This window comes from Brienomyrus brachyistius, chromosome 10, assembly GCF_023856365.1.
Source record: "Brienomyrus brachyistius isolate T26 chromosome 10, BBRACH_0.4, whole genome shotgun sequence".
Classification (NCBI taxonomy): domain Eukaryota; kingdom Metazoa; phylum Chordata; class Actinopteri; order Osteoglossiformes; family Mormyridae; genus Brienomyrus; species Brienomyrus brachyistius.
In genome coordinates, this window is record NC_064542.1 from 23,003,810 (window position 1) to 23,016,325 (window position 12,516).

The window sequence follows — 12,516 nt, forward strand, 5'->3', positions numbered from 1 at the left end:
CCCCGCTGCCAAATAGTTTCTCATATTTTATTTTCAAATAATAGAAGATTCGAAGATCAACAGGAACACCTTGACTCCTAACATACGCCAACAAGCACCCCATAGCTGGTCATGCTGCGGCTGTAACTACGGCAACTCATCCATAATTTCTCATCAGAATTCATTACATCGCATCCCTTGGATCACTTTGCCCCCACATCATGCTCCGGTCATCTATCACTGTCTCAGCAGGTCACCGGGCCCTCAAAACATTTGGCTGAACTGGCGTGTCGGTGATGATGGGGCGTTAAAGATCACACATGAGTCACCCATTAAAATTTTTGACTTGAAGCCCCACTTACAATGATGGGAAATAACGGCACAGGGCTATGAAGAGTTCATGCTTTTTAGACACGCATTGGATCATGACAATATACTTACAAGTGGCCACATGTTATGTTTATAAAATTGTTGGCCAAATAATATTATGCTGTAAACATAATTATGATGTTGTTGCGGATAACTTGTGAATTTAGGTAATTTCCTCCCAACATGAAGTAAGTTTGTTTGTAATACGAATTCTGTTCAGTATTGTCCACCTTTGTCTTTGGATATCAAGCATTCTTCCTGTTGTATTTGTATGTTATCATTAAAATTTTGTGATGGGGCGGGGTTGGGGGGGGTTTGTTGGGTAAAACCAAGTAGTTGGGAGGAGTATTATTGCATGCTATAATGAAAGTGATATTTTTAGTCTTTATTGGTTTTATGAATAAATTTTATTAAGGTTGTGGTTTTGAATAGTATATTTTAGAACTGTGTATGTGGAAGATATTGCATTGAAGATGATAAAAGTTGGATTAATTGCTCCAAGGGGATGGGATAATATCTATATAAACCCTGGGGAGTGTGCTACAGGGGGGGGATGGGTTGCTATGGATGCAGGGTCTACCAGGATATAACCTGTTTAAAGTGATAATTTTTTTTGCCAGTACTTTGTATTTCTGAACTTCTTTGGGAGATTCCAATAAAAGTTTGCACCTTTTGGAACTCCGTGGCCTTCTCTGCTGTCTGAAGCCTCTGGCCTCTCAGCCATTCCTAACATGAAGGTTAAAAAACTAGCTAGTTAATATTGGTAAAAAACACATAGGAAACATACCTCAATGAATGGTGTTGTGGCATTTCCAGAAAAAGTTCAGTAAGCAAATGTTGCCAACTTGTGTGAAACAGTTGAATCTGCCCGAGGCCACGGATGCCTGTGGTTTAATGTTTCCTCCCTTTCTGACCGAAACCGAAACGTTTCTGCCGCGGCTGTTTACTCTTGAAACGCAAGAACAGGAAATGGTTTGGTGGACACTGAGAGATGCCGCCGGCCCGTTCTCGTCACAGCGCTGCCCCGAGCTCTTTGCTGCTCTTCTTTCCTGGTGCATGTTTCTGAGGTTCACAGGTCTGATTGGAATTCCAGACTTCCCGCAGAGCGGCAGTGATATTCCTGGGTCTACACGTATGAAACGTATTCAGGCGAAAAACCCGATTTCCCCTGCCGGACAGACAACTGAAATGACGAAAAGCAAAAGGGCGAAGAGAAGTAGATTAAAGTCATACAGCTATAACCTGAGAGCACTGTCAAAAGGAGGAAAAATGGTGAAATTAAAGCGCAGTGCAAAGAACATCAGGCTCACCACTTCCTGGGAGTCTCCTGGGAGTCATACTATTACTGACCTTGCTGAGGATGGAGGAGGACATTTTTAAAAGCCTTTGCCAAACAATGTCCTAAAAGTAAGACATGCACCTCACAGGTACAAAGCTGTACATGGTGCCCCCCCCCCGCTAGCTATTTGGGATGAAAGCTGCCACACGATTCATTAATGACGAACAAACATGAGTTCAGTATGTAACTAACTTGTTCCTTCAGTTACTCACCAAGGTTTACAGAATTAACAGATATGCAATGTGACAAATGCAAACAAACGCAACAAATATAGAAACTGCTTGCGATAAAATATGTTATGATTCATTAATGATGAACGAACATGAGATCAGTATGAAATCTGTGTTATTCATTATCTGTTTCTTCAGTAGTTCAGAAAGGTTTACAGAATCAATATAGTAACAAATATAATAACTGCTTGCGATAAAAGATGCGTCACAATTCATTATGATGAACAAACATGAGATGAGCATGTAACTAAGCCTTAGTTTGTGGTTATTGAATACATAATTAATTGCTTAATACTATATTATATGTGCTCCCTCAAGTAATGTTATCCCTCTTGTTTTTATGCCTTATAGGAGGCACCATCAGTGAAATGTTACTCATCCTCTCATATAAGTTATAAAAATTATATAGTTTATCTGCTGATCTGTCACAGTTATGTACAGCTTGCAGTCTTACTTTGCAGAGTTGCAGTCAGTTAAGTGCCTTATAATAAGTGCCTTTAACATCCATGCATCCATCCATCCATCCTTCTTCTAACGACTAATCTGGGTCAGCATCATGGGCGGGGGGGGGGTGGAGCCAATCACAGGCAGCACAGGGTCGGGGTACAATCTAGATGGGATACCAAGGCCTATACAAACATGTTGAGTTATTACACTTTTTATATATAATGCACATAAAATTTCTGCCCAGAAATACAATTTCCTACACAATTAAGGGCCGATCAGTCAGTGACTCCCTTTTTTCAGTGACCGGGGGACCGGAAACTGTCACCGAACGACAACACTCCCCTTATTTCTCCTGCTTTTTCCGCCTGGCATCCTCCGTCTGCTCGACGTCTTCCCTTACAAAACCCTTTCAGGAAAATCCCCAGTATCTCAGCAATACTCCCAACAAGGACGCATCCGAGCAGATGCCACCTTAAGCCTGTCAGATGTTCCCTTCTAATTTAGCTTTTCATGATGATGAAAAATGTGGTTAAATTGTCAAAATAGCTCGGGGGGGGGGGGGGGGGGGGGGGGCTGTATACACGGTCACAGCGAGGGCGCGGGCGTTTTATCGCATTGGTCGGGCGTCGCTGCCACCGCATTAATTAGTCATCGCTTCCTTGACGGGTTTATCTGTTATGAATAAACGAGTGCGCTGATTGGCTCCATTGTCTAGCTTACGTAACGCTTGGCACAAGCATCTGGTGGGGATCCTCGGCCTAATTCTGTACCTCTGCTTCTGCGTGTCAGTGGGGGGGCGGTATGAAGGAGGCCAGGACCCCCCAGAGGAGTTACCGTCTCCGTGTCTTCTGCCGATGTCCTTATCAGCAGTGACACACATGCTGCTGGAAACAGCAGCATTCCTGTTAATTAGCATGATATATTCAGAGATATTAGTTAACACTGTTGCCTGTTAATGATTAAATATATTTTTTTACTGTGTAATTATGTGTGTTATGCTACTGTAAACATGCAATTTCCTTCGGGAGTAATAAAGCAATAAAGTCTATTTTTCTATCTATCTATCTTTTTTAGCATGTCTTCCATGTGGGTGAGGGATGTGTGTCTTATTGAAGCAGGCGGTGGGGGGGGGGCGGGCGGGGGGGGGGTGATGCTGAATATGGATCCCTGCCCAGAGTCAGCAAAGGCTATAAGGAAGTCAACCCGACTTGTGAAGAATATCTGGGCCCATGTTCTAGAGCGGCTCCGGTGCAAACCCAGCCCTCGGTTCCCCCAGAGAGTCTCCCCTTTCTACAGATCATTATCAGAGCCGCTGCTCTATGCCGGTTTTGGTGTTCAGCCAGAAAGCCGTATCCCTGCAGTGAGAAGCAAGGCCAAGGGGATGGTCCACTGTGTTAAATATTTACCAGCAGGGAGGGCACCTGTGTTACCCTGCTCGCTCTCATTTGGCTGCAGAAAATCCCCCCTATTCAGATCTAAGGGCTCATCCGGGACCGAGCCGCCTAAAAGACGTGAAAACGGCAGCTGTGCGCCCTCCCAGTGAGCCCTTTGCAGTTTAACTTTTTGGATTTCAGTTTCACTTAATTTGCAGTTCGCTTTAACCAAGGTTAGAGCTCGTCTCCTAACTGCAGCTGTCAGAACGTAAAATAAGACAGCGGTGCAGAGTGCAAAAAGTACGGACATTTGGGTGTAGATGCTGCAGCCAGAGGCAACTAAGAAGCCCATCCACTAAATTACACACCGCTTTCACACTGGCCCAGGAAGAATGGTTAGCTTTAGCCGGATCAGAACCGGCCACAGTTCTGCAGGGTACTGGTTAACCCAACGTTTCTCAAACTTATTTGTCAGGCTTTGGGGCTGCAGGGCGCTGCATAAACGACCCCCCCACCCGCGGATGCGTATCCGCATAGATAGATAGATAGATAGATAGATAGATAGATAGATAGATAGATAGATAGATAGATAGATAGATAGATAGATAGATAGATAGATATTATTATTATTTTTATTATTATACCTGGCCTGATCTGACTGGATTTTGATTGGTGTGGAAGTGAGGCTCCGCAAACCGGCAGGAACCTTCTCACGGACCGGCAGGAACCTTCTCACGGACCGGCACCGATCCGAAGCCCATAGTTTGAGAAATGCTGGGTTAACCCACAAAACGTTTGTTGTAATCAAGGGGTCTGATTCTACTGTGTTTTTCTATAACAGTTTGGCACAACATGGTTTACAGAGCAACCCTGAGACGCCTCAGACATCCGCGGAATTTTTTTTTTTCAAACAAAGAACAGGAACATTAGAGAAAGAAAACAGACGGAGGCTTGGAGGGGATGATAGATTATCCCGCTCCTCCAGGAAAGGCCACCCAGCCCTCTAACCTAACATAGCTGCATATGTTTGCATGAAGGCATGCCACAGAAGCACAGTGCTGACTCTGCAGGCCTGCCCCGTACTTACAGGCCTGGGGGGTAGGAAGAGGAGACGGCAGGCCGACTGAGCCAGAAAAACTCTCCAAACCTCATGGACTCAGCAGGAGGAAGGTTCCTGCTGTACACATGACCCACTTCAATGGAGATCTGCTGAGGAGACTAAATCCATGTATGTGGCTGGAGTAATAGGAACAAAAAGGTAGACAATGAATTGTAATAGAATGGGAACAGGAACCTCCTTATTGACTCCATCTACACAAAGTACTGAGAAGATTTATTTGCCATAGTTATTAGGGTTTTAAGGAGCCTTCCTATCTCTCACCTACCTTGGCTGAGATATTACCTAACAAGAAGCTGCCAGTAATAGATTAAAAACTGCATCAAAATTCATTCTAGCAGCATGTAGACATTTTGCGCATGTTTGTGATTTGCTCTGTTAGCTTGTTAGGATGACCACTGGCGTAACTCCGAAAAGGAAGAAGCCTGTGTCCAAAAGGGAGGACGCCTGTGTTCAAAAAGGAAGAAGCCTGTGTTCAAAAAGGAAGAAGCCTGTGTCCAAAAGGGAGGACGCCTGTGTTCAAAAAGGAAGAAGCCTGTGTCCAAAAAGGAAGAAGCCTGTGTCCGAAAAGGAGGATGCCTGTGTCCAAAAAGGAAAGACAGCTGTGTCCACAAAGTAGGTCCAAGGCTCAAAACCCATGAAAGTTGTTGGGAAGGTGGGCTGTATTATATTATATGTGTGCATGTCTTTGTACAATAGGGGGGTGGAGAGAGTTGTGCTAGTTATTGGTGGGGAGGCCAGATTGAGCGCTAAAAGGAGAACACCCAACGGCAGTTTGGACAGAGGGCTGGACAACCGGACTGTCCGGGCAAAATCCGGGCAAGTGGTCACACTAGTGAGACCTGAAATGCCCTAACATCACATGAACCAGACCTAAGCTAAGTGAGAACACAGTAGAGAAGGCCAAACTGGCACCCTCCCAGCTGCAGGAGACAATGTGCGGCCCTTACAATGGCCAGGTACGGTGTGGCTTTAGCTGACAGGAGTGCTGAGTCACCGAACACAGAGTTCTCAGACTCATAAAATTTTGGTGATGGTGCCCATATTGTGACACAGTCTCCTAGCATCACTCAGTGTGAGTCATTATTAGTCGTAGTGGATGGCGAGGTATTACCTCAGTTTCAGGTCATCAGGCCAGCCGGATCACTGGCTATTGATTTAGGCCATTTTGCCAGGGATTCCAGCTAATGTGGCCTGTTCTGTGTCTGTTAGTGATGGGGCAAGAAAGCAGTGCAAGGCTTATTCTGAGCTTCTCCCCAGGGCCAGTGGAGGGAGGAAGCGAAGCGCAAGAAGAGGAGCTTAGGAGCCGCCCTCCACCACCCCCCCCAAAACCATCACCCCCCCACCCACTGATGCCTCGCTGTCCCTGGAGACCCACAAAGATGAAGCAGTTCCTGTCAAACTTCTGGCATCCCGGCCTCCCTGCTTTCCTCATTAGTGCCAGGAAGACCACAGAAACCCACAGCTTTTCTCTCCACTGTCCGCACAGATCAAACATGCTTCCATCAAAAGGCCACTGTCGTATCTTTCACTCAGAAAGCAGACCTATGATCATAATGAAAAGGCCAAAACTATATACAACACCCAGGGAAGCCCTCGATATGGTGGAGGGCCTCTGATGAGGGCAGACCAGCAGGTAAACATAGCATAGAGCCTCAGAAGAATCGGACCGGCTCCCTCCTGATCCACGCCCTCGTTGGATTGGACCAGGTAACCCTGGCAACAGAACAGGTCAAAGGTTAGTTGAATAGTCAAGAAAGCAAGGCATGCTGGGAAGGGATATCACGCTGGCTGCTGCCCGTGTTTCATTTCGCTTTCGCTTGCTGCCTGTTACTCAAGTACTACTGCTAGATGAACACATGTCACACCTTAAGAAAAGCCTTGTTCCTCCTGACAGGGATCTCTCAGTTGCTTTTCTGTGGCCAGATTATTAAATCCCTATATTTGATCCTAACAAGACAGAAATGAGGATTCCTGGCATATATAGTCAACCAGGCCTCAATGACACCATTATTTCCCATCTTCGTGTTTCAGTGTGATTCTGTCATGCTGGAATGTATTTCATTTTATTGTTTTAACAGAATGGTGAAGATGGCAGGGATCAAAGTTGGGGTGTGTGCTGAGTTGTCTGGAGCAAGTGGACCAAACTTGACCATACAAGGAAAATCCCCATGGCCCAGAGCCAGCCTTTCATTCTCAGAATCTGCCCTCAATGTTGGGGCTTCTGTACAGAAAACTGTGGAGGTTTATGTTAGATCTTGATGAAGGTACAGCCTTCTACTACATAATTATTCACCTGGTTCCCTGAGCCGGAGTTTTGGTTATTTTCACTGGGGATTGTAGGTTTAGCGTTCGATAGGCACACAAGTCATGTTCGATGCCTTTGTAGCAAAACTCCATTGTCCTCTGTGTTTGGGGAAAGCGAGTGCAGGCAAACCTCTACAGCAGGAGTTCCGTACCCCCTCAATGCCCCCCAAGCCTGGAATGTCAACATATTTCCAGGGGTCCAGGCAAGTTATCGATTCGTTTTCTTGTCTGCAGGCTGGGTTTTTATTTTGGTCCAGATGACCGTGATGTATACAGGAAGGTCGTTCGGGTCGTTCTCGCTGAGGAAATGAGGAAATATCCCCTGCTGTGGCAGACCTCTGCCTCCGCCTCCCTGATAAAAGGAATGAGGAGGGGTAGAACTAAGGGATGCATGGCCCATTTTGCAGACTGGGGAGGCTTGTGATATGAGCCCCTTCATGAGTCACTGTTATTGCAGCAAACTTTCACATTGAAAAGTCAGAGACCTACAGTATGCGGAAATAAAGACAACAAAGGATGTTAAACAATAAATATATAAAGAAAACCCAACTGATGCTGATCACCTGATGCTTATCACTTACTGCTGATCACCAGGTGCCGATCACCTCATGCTGACTACTTAATGCTGATAACCTGATGTCGATCACCTGATGCTGTTCACTTAACGCTGATCACCTAGCCATGCTCATTAGTTTGGGTTCATAGATGTCAGGGTTGCAGACTCTCTTGCATTTACTGTGACACTGACGCTTTCAGGCTCATGATCACACAAGAAATCTTACGGTAAATCTACATTATTCCATTACAAATCTAAAACTAGCCACGTCACTACGGCAGTTTGCAAACCCGACAGACTATTCGCAAGGTAACGACACTGTTACATACATGTAAATGTGTGTGCAAACTTGTCTTGAATGAAAATCTCACACCAGTCAGGTGACCAAAGTTGGCATCCCTATCCTGTACATGGTTTCATGACGCATTTCATTCAGAGACACAGAATGCATTCACGGTTTGGTGAGAACTGATCTGAATGCCACATTGTTTAGATGAATGTTTTGCAAATTAATTAAGCTGCTTTGCCGTTTCACTGTGTGCATCTAATTTGTGTGGTAATTATTGGTTTGTTTTCACAAGGTTTGTTATGCAAACTTGATGGGAACAAAAATCAATTTGTTCATAGTAGTGTAGTAAACATAATATTTGCCAATATATTTGCTCATAACTGTAAGTCTTTTTCTTTTATATGAATTATTTCATTCTTACATCTATAAAGCTGCAAGATGGTCACTATTACTTTCAAGGATTATATAATGGTCTTTGCAAAATGCCTCTATGTTTACATATACTGTGATTGCTGTGCCCCTGAAAGAAAATTCACACTATAGAAACAACAGACATTATAGGGAAAATATGCTTGGGGCAAACACTCAAACTGAGTACGTAACACAGAAAAAAAGATCAATTATAAAATTATAGCACAGTGTTAACGCATTCCCTTTGTCCTCACTGCTTGGCTTTATTGAACCAGGACATATTCTGAGGTGTTAAATGACCATTTTTTATTAAAGAAATTAACAAATAAAGAAGAATAGCTCAACAATGCATTTTTTAAATATGTGTTATAGGGGAAGATATTGTATTTGCAAGTTATCTTGTAAATGAATCCCTCCTTGGCTTACGCTTTCTGTTCTCCTGTACTCCCGATCTGCTTAGATTCTAAACTGCATATACTCAGGGAAGATCTGCTTATATTCTATACTGCATATACTCAGGGCAGATATGCTTAGACTCTATGCTGTATATGCTCAGAAGTGATCTGCTTGGACTCTATATTGTATATACTCAGGGCAGATATGCTTAGACTCTATGCTGTATATGCTCAGAAGTGATCTGCTTGGACTCTATATTGTATATGCTCAGGGCAGATATGGTTAGATTCTATGCTGTATATGGTCAGAACAGATCTGCTTAGACTCTATACTGTATATGCTCAGGGCAGATCTGCTTAGACTCTGTACTGTATATATTCAGGGTAGATCTCCCATGTTCCCTTGTGAATAGATCCCTCCTTGACTTAAGCTTTCTGTTCTCCCATGTTCCCTTGTGAATAGATCCCTCCTTGACTTAAGCGTTCTGTTCTCCCATGTTCCCTCGTGAATAGATCCCTCCTTGACTTAAGCTTTCTGTTCTCCCATGTTCCCTTGTGAATAGATTCCTCCTTGACTGAAGCTTTCTGTTCTCCCATGTTCCCTTGTGAATAGATCCCTCCTTGACTTAAGCTTTCTGTTCTCCCATGTTCCCTTGTGAATAGATCCCTCCTTGACTTAAGCGTTCTGTTCTCCCATGTTCCCTCGTGAATAGATCCCTCCTTGACATAAGCTTTCTGTTCTCCCATGTTCCCTTGTGAATAGATTCCTCCTTGACTGAAGCTTTCTGTTCTCCCATGTTCCCTTGTGAATAGATCCCTCCTTGACTTAAGCGTTCTGTTCTCCCATGTTCCCTCGTGAATAGATCCCTCCTTGACTTAAGCTTTCTGTTCTCCCATGTTCCCTTGTGAATAGATTCCTCCTTGACTGAAGCTTTCTGTTCTCCCATGTTCCCTTGTGAATAGATCCCTCCTTGACATAAGCTTTCTGTTCTCCCATGTTCCCTTGTGAATAGATCCCTCCTTGACATAAGCTTTCTGTTCTCCCATGTTCCCTTGTGAATAGATCCCTCCTTGACATAAGCTTTCTGTTCTCCCATGTTCCCTTGTGAATAGATCCCTCCTTGACATAAGCTTTCTGTTCTCCCATGTTCCCTTGTGAATAGATCCCTCCTTGACATAAGCTTTCTGTTCTCCCATGTTCCCTTGTGAATAGATCCCTCCTTGACTTAAGCGTTCTGTTCTCCCATGTTCCCTTGTGAATAGATCCCTCCTTGACATAAGCTTTCTGTTCTCCCATGTTCCCTTGTGAATAGATCCCTCCTTGACTTAAGCTTTCTGTTCTCCCATGTTCCCTTGTGAATAGATCCCTCCTTGACTTAAGCTTTCTGTTCTCCCATGTTCCCTTGTGAATAGATCCCTCCTTGACTTAAGCTTTCTGTTCTCCCATGTTCCCTTGTGAATAGATCCCTCCTTGACATAAGCTTTCTGTTCCCCCATGTTCCCTTGTGAATTTCCCTACTTGATTTAAGCTTTCTGTTCTCCCATGTTCCCTTGTGAATAGATCCCTCCTTGACATAAGCTTTCTGTTCTCCCATGTTCCCTTGTGAATTTCCCTACTTGATTTAAGCTTTCTGTTCTCCCATGTTCCCTTGTGAATAGATCCCTCCTTGACTTAAGCTTTCTGTTCTCCCATGTTCCCTTGTGAATAGATCCCTCCTTGACATAAGCTTTCTGTTCTCCCATGTTCCCTTGTGAATAGATCCCTCCTTGACTTAAGCGTTCTGTTCTCCCATGTTCCCTTGTGAATAGATTCCTCCTTGACTGAAGCTTTCTGTTCTCCCATGTTCCCTTGTGAATAGATCCCTCCTTGACTTAAGCTTTCTGTTCTCCCATGTTCCCTTGTGAATAGATCCCTCCTTGACTTAAGCTTTCTGTTCTCCCATGTTCCCTTGTGAATAGATCCCTCCTTGACTTAAGCTTTCTGTTCTCCCATGTTCCCTTGTGAATAGATCCCTCCTTGACATAAGCTTTCTGTTCCCCCATGTTCCCTTGTGAATTTCCCTACTTGATTTAAGCTTTCTGTTCTCCCATGTTCCCTTGTGAATAGATCCCTCCTTGACATAAGCTTTCTGTTCTCCCATGTTCCCTTGTGAATTTCCCTACTTGATTTAAGCTTTCTGTTCTCCCATGTTCCCTTGTGAATAGATCCCTCCTTGACTTAAGCTTTCTGTTCTCCCATGTTCCCTTGTGAATAGATCCCTCCTTGACATAAGCTTTCTGTTCTCCCATGTTCCCTTGTGAATAGATCCCTCCTTGACTTAAGCGTTCTGTTCTCCCATGTTCCCTTGTGAATAGATTCCTCCTTGACTGAAGCTTTCTGTTCTCCCATGTTCCCTTGTGAATAGATCCCTCCTTGACTTAAGCTTTCTGTTCTCCCATGTTCCCTTGTGAATAGATCCCTCCTTGACTTAAGCGTTCTGTTCTCCCATGTTCCCTCGTGAATAGATCCCTCCTTGACTTAAGCTTTCTGTTCTCCCATGTTCCCTTGTGAATAGATTCCTCCTTGACTGAAGCTTTCTGTTCTCCCATGTTCCCTTGTGAATAGATTCCTCCTTGACTGAAGCTTTCTGTTCTCCCATGTTCCCTTGTGAATAGATCCCTCCTTGACATAAGCTTTCTGTTCCCCCATGTTCCCTCGTGAATAGATCCCTCCTTGACTTAAGCTTTCTGTTCTCCCATGTTCCCTCGTGAATAGATCCCTCCTTGACTTAAGCTTTCTGTTCTCCCATGTTCCCTTGTGAATAGATCCCTCCTTGACATAAGCTTTCTGTTCCCCCATGTTCCCTTGTGAATTTCCCTACTTGATTTAAGTTTTCTGTTCCCCCGTGTTCCCTTCTGAAAAGTCTCCTTTGTCTCAGGGTCCCTCTTCATACAAATGCTCCAAATTAATTTGCCTGTAAAGAGGAGGTTCCTCACAGTGGAAGGAAAGGGTTTCTCAGACTCCTTTTACGTGACATGTAAAGAGCATAAAGCTAGAAAGAACTGTGCTGGAACAGCGCGGTTTCTGTGAGGGGTAGACATGAGCTGTGTCTCCAATGACGCAGAGCCCAAATACAAACTGCCATCATTGTCTAAGATGACCAGAAAGTCGCGGGAGTGAAGATGGAGCGGATGTGGCGAGGGCCAGCCTGGTGCCGGGACACTGAAACTTCATAGTGACAGGGTGCAGGCAAGAGCGGCCAATCTCAAAGAGCGAGGAGGGAAGGCAGATGAAAGGCGGCCTGTGTGCGAGAAGGATACTCTGGCTGAGGGGCAGGAGAGCAGATGGCGGGGGGCTGACAGACACGAGCACGGCGATGAGAGAGGAGATGGGGGCCGTGGGACACGCCGGGCTTCCCAGGGCAATCAGGCCCCAGAATTTCAAACTGAAATTTGATTTGAGGATAAAGAAGATGGGCCCTGCCGGTCAAAGCCGGAACGTCGGAATGACTAACTGCTATGGGAATGATGGCATGCACCCTTATCTAGCAAAAAGCCATCGTTTTGTCAATATGGCATCAATGGTGCACATTTATACAGCTACTCGATGAATGCAATTTGTTTATATAGTAAAAGTCCGCTGCTAACTTTATTTTATTTGCACATATACCATCTGCTAATTTATTATTATTATTTTAAATAATATACATCTGTTTTCTTAATAT